Source organism: Jaculus jaculus, chromosome 1 (genome assembly GCF_020740685.1).
Source record: "Jaculus jaculus isolate mJacJac1 chromosome 1, mJacJac1.mat.Y.cur, whole genome shotgun sequence".
In the NCBI taxonomy this organism is placed as follows: domain Eukaryota; kingdom Metazoa; phylum Chordata; class Mammalia; order Rodentia; family Dipodidae; genus Jaculus; species Jaculus jaculus.
The window spans coordinates 58,717,176-58,721,941 of NC_059102.1; the positions used below are offsets into that span (position 1 = coordinate 58,717,176).

Genomic DNA, 4,766 nt, shown 5'->3' on the forward strand with positions numbered 1-4,766 from the left:
TCCACATGCATTCTGAACCGAGTCTTGTTGCTAGCCCACACTAGCTTGGTGTCGGTCTGGAGTCCATTCCAGTCTGAGTCACTTAGTTTCTTATGAGCCTGTTCTCCAGTGACAGGGTCTGGGGACTGGAAGGAAACAGGGGCAGAGAGATCTTTCCCTTTGCATCTGTCCCTCTGTAGAGGAGGCTGCTGTGAACCGTAGCTCCTCCTCACAGTAGCTGTGGTGCCATGGTCCAAGGTCCTGTGAGGATCAGGAAGACCTGGCAGACAAAGAGGGCACTGCTGCCAGGCCTACCCACCTAGAAGGAGAGGGATTCTGGAAGCAGAACAAAAGAGTCGTCTCTACTTCTCCCCCCCTCACCCCGCCAGGCTGTAGAAGAGAACAATGGATGGGTGCCTGGAAGGCCCCACAAAGCCATCTTTGTTTACCCGGGGTTCCTCCCTGGGGCTTGTAAGGCAAGCCAAGCCTGGGGCCCAAAGGTCCCACCTTTCCTTCTTTCATTCTCCCTCTCATTCACTCAACAGGTATTTATTGAATGACAGAACCCCAGGCAGAGGGCCAGGGACTGAGGAGAGAATGCTGAACAAGAAGAGGGAGGCAAACAAAAACCACAAACAAGTAATAGATGCAGTAACAGAAAATCTATTTATGGCACTTGTTAATGGTAACAGGAAGACTGGATTCAGGGAAGAACTACTACACTGGAAAAGCCCTGCAACTACAAGGAAAAGTAAGGATTTGTAGCCAAAGAGCCAGGCATGAAAGTACTAAGGAAAAATCAAAGCTAGGGCAATTTTTGTCCCCTGTGGATTAAACCCAAGGCTTTATGCACACCAGGTGAAGTCCTGTACCACTGAATCACATCCCTGTCCTTCTTGACAGACCAACTCAATAGGGTCCTTGCAGAACACAGGCCAAGAAGATACTGGGAATGAGGAATTGACCATTCTTGAAGATTGGAGTTTGCGTGCCAAAATGGGACCAAGCAGGTAATCAGAGAAGTCAGGGGACTAATTCAAGGGACTCAAGAATTTAGTCCAGGAGAGAGTACTTGTCAGTGTCACGAGCTCACTATGTCGGAAACTTTCACCAATACACTTACATCTTTCCACATGTCAGATTTTTTTTTTTGAGTGAAAGAGAGATAGAGAGAGAGAGAGAGAGAGAGAGAGAGAGAGAGAGAGATAGAATGGGTGTGCCAGGGTCTTTCAGCCACTGTGAATGAACTTCAGATGCATGCAGTCCCTTGTGTGCATGTGTGACATTGCATGCTGCATCTGGCTACATGAGACCTGGAGATTTGAATGTGCATGCTTGGGTTTTGCAGGCAAGTACATTAACTGCTAAGCCATCTCTTCAGGCCCACAATGTCAGAATTTTATATATATATATATATATATATATATATATATATATGTGTGTGTGTGTGTGTGTGTGTGTGTGTGTGTATGTATGTATGTATATATGTATATGTTTGAGAAAGGGAAAGAGAGACAGAAAAAGAGAGAGAGAGAGAGAAGTGGTATGCCAGGGCCTCCAGCCACTGTAGAAAAATTCCACATGCATGTGCCACCATGTGCATCTGGCTTACCTGCATTCTGGGGACTCAAACCTGGGTCCTTAGGCTTTGCAGGAAAGTGCCTTAATTGCTAAGCCATCTCTCCAGCCAATGTCACACAGTACAGTTCTTCATATATGCCTATATGGAGGTTACAAAATGACTGCAAAGGTTAAAAAGGCAAAGAGTTTCAAAGGAGCCTGAAGAGCCAAAGCTGGGAAGTGATTGAAATGCAAGTGTCTGCACTGATGTGATAACCCATGGCAGGAGAAACTGGAAGATGCTCTGTCTGGTGGCCATAGAGTCAGGCTGCAGGGTCAGCCCAAGCTGCAGCAGTCAAGTAGATGGGCAGCAGGCTCAAATGGGCAGATAGGCAGATGAAAATTATTGGCGGTTCCAACAAAGGGACAGGAACTTGGGCTGAAGCCCCTGTTCTTACACTCTGGCTGGTCAGAGGACAGTTTATATGGGGCCATCACAGTGTCCACTTCTCCCCCCTCACACATGATCAATATTTATTAGTAAGTTCTCCCAAAACCGGCAGCCTAGACCTGGTGTGGCTACTCCAGTGTATCCTTGTGTCAGTCCCTCTCCAGAGATTTCCAGGCCCAGCGGTCCCCATGAAGTCTGGTGATGTCACACTCAAAACAGCTGCCTTTATAGAGGGATCAGGCCTTGTGGAGAGAAATGGGGAGGTCATGTGCAGCCTCGGGACCTGCGAAGTCCAACACCAGCATGTGACAGGAGGGAAACTGAGGCAAGAGAGCAGAACCTAGAGGAACAATTGACAGGAGCCTGACAGTGAGGAGGCCAGGATCAGCCCGCTCAGGCTCTGAGCCGAAAGAGGGTGAGAGGGAGTCCTCCACCTCTTGGCTTCTGGTAGAGTGAACAATAAAAGGGGGCGTCAGTCTGTCAGAGCTGAGTGCTGAGTAGCAGCGCCCCCTCCTGGAGAGGGCTACAGCACAGCCAGGTTGGAGGGGCCCCAAGCCTGCACTGTCCCGGGATCTGGGGATCTGCGAACTTGGTCCCTGCCCTGGAGGGTGGTGCCAAGCTTCATCCCCACTGGTCCTTCACTGAGCCTTCTTGGTCACCCACTGGCTCTTCAGCCTCACATAGGTGATGAATAATCCCACCAACGGGAGCAGCCAGTGGGATGATGATGGCCTAAGCTTGGGGCAGGAAGTATTTGTGGATGACCCGTGAAGGGACATCTTCCCTCATAGTAGGACAAAGCAGGAACAGAGCTCTTCAGGGCCAAGGCTAAGGATGAGCGCTTGAGCCAGACCCTTCTCGAGCCTCAGCCTCGTCGATCAGATGGGAGGCCATTGACAATGTCCTCATCATGGTTGCACCGGAAGAGCTCATGGGCTAAGTAAGGCAGGTAAAGGACGCGGCCGTGTCTGGCACGTAGTTTTAAGCAGATGCATAAGTGGTATCCGGGGTCAGCTTGGCGCTGCGTGGACGTGAGCCAGGGGGAGGGGGAGACACATACCAAGAGAATCACCCAGGCGGTGTAATGGGTGAAGATGACCTGGCCAATGGCGGCGAGGCCAAATCCCATCTCCTGGGCTGTCCCTGTGGCCATTTCCACCAGTGTTGTACAGGAGCAACAGGCCACACCCACTTGCTGCTCTGGGCCCTTCCAGCTGCGAATCGCGGGGCACCAGTGCCCACTTCTTTATGGAGTCCAGGTGAGGGAGGTACACCCATTCCTTTTTCTGCTGTGTCTGATAAGTTCTTAGGCCTGATTTTCCCAGCATGATTTTAATACACCCATGGGTTGCTATAGGCACTCCCTCACCCTAATAAATTTGTAGGGTGGAACTCTTTCTACACCAAGAATAAGTCATTTATCAGTCTGTGCCTCTGTGGGTGGTGTTGGACAGATGGTGCCTTGTTGCAGTTAGGTTTGCATTGCTGGCAGAAATCACCTGACCAAGAGCAGCTTTGGGGGAAAAAGGGGTTTATTTTGGTTTACAGGTTTGAGGGGAAGCTCCATGATGGCAGGGGAAAATGATGGTGTGACCAGAGGGTGATCATCACCCCTTGGCCAACATCAGGTGGACACAGCAACAGGAGAGTGTACCAAACACTGGCATGGGGAAACTGGCTATAGCACCCATAAGCCCACCCCCAACAATACACACCTCCAGGAGGAGTTAATTTCCAACTGCCATCAGCTGCGGAGACTAGCATTCAGAATATCTAAGTTTATGGGGGACACTTGAATCAAACCACCACAGTGCCATTCATGTGTCTTCCCAGGAGCAGAGTTCTCCACCCTCAGCATGGAGTCAAAAACTGCTTGTAGGGCTGGAGAGATGGCTTAGCGGTTAAACGCTTGCCTGTGAAGCCTAAGGACCCCGGTTCGAAGCTTGATTCCCCAGGACCCACGTTAGCCAGATGCACAAGGGGGCGCACGTGTCTGGAGTTCGTTTGCAGTGGCTGGAAGCCCTGGCGCTCCCATTCTCTCTCTCTCTATCTGCCTCTTTCTCTCTCTCTCTGTCACTCTCAAATAAATAAATAAAAATGAACAAAAAGAATTTTTTAAAAAACTGCTTGTAAAATGGAGTCCCTCCATCCGTTCTTTTTTGTACTTTTTATGAGAGAGATTGGCATGTCAGGGCCTCTAGCCACTGCAGCCAAACTTTAGACATGTGCGCCATGTTGTGCACATGTGCTTCCTTGCACGCTTGCATCACCTTGAGTGCCTGACTTTTATGGAATCTGAAGAGTCAAACATGGAGTCCTTAGGCTTTGCAGGCAAGTGCCTTAAGCACAAGGCCATCTCTCCAACCCTGTGCATGAGTCTTAATCTTAACAGAGTATTTCACAGTAGTTACAGAGAGACAGGTTAGGCAGGAGAGAATTCCAAATGAGGAGAATAGCTGGAATTATTCTGCTTCTGTTACTGAGCTGTCTCTCTTACTGGCTCCATAGGCATCACACACTGCGAGTCAGCATCACATGGAAAGGCTTACTGCTTGGCTGTCTTGTAGATTAGGAATCCAATGTCCAGTGAGGGAGACACGACCTGTAGAACTTCAGCATCTGTGTTCTTCTGTCATACATCCAGCCTGCTCTCCCGAGGACACCCAGGCATGGAATAGGGAAGGTAAAGGAAGCACCACCAGGATGCATGAGGAGTGGAAACATTAATGCCAAGGCATCAGTCGTATAAAGAGTCATAATGAGGCTGAATGTGGTG

The 4,766-nt window shown here is 49.6% G+C and overlaps 1 pseudogene; it reads right to left on the reverse strand.

Annotated features, from left to right (window-relative positions):
- Positions 1-2,628: 2,628 nt before the first annotated feature.
- LOC123461518 lies at positions 2,629-3,143 on the reverse strand (annotated as a pseudogene).
- Between the last annotated feature and the right edge of the window lie 1,623 nt (positions 3,144-4,766).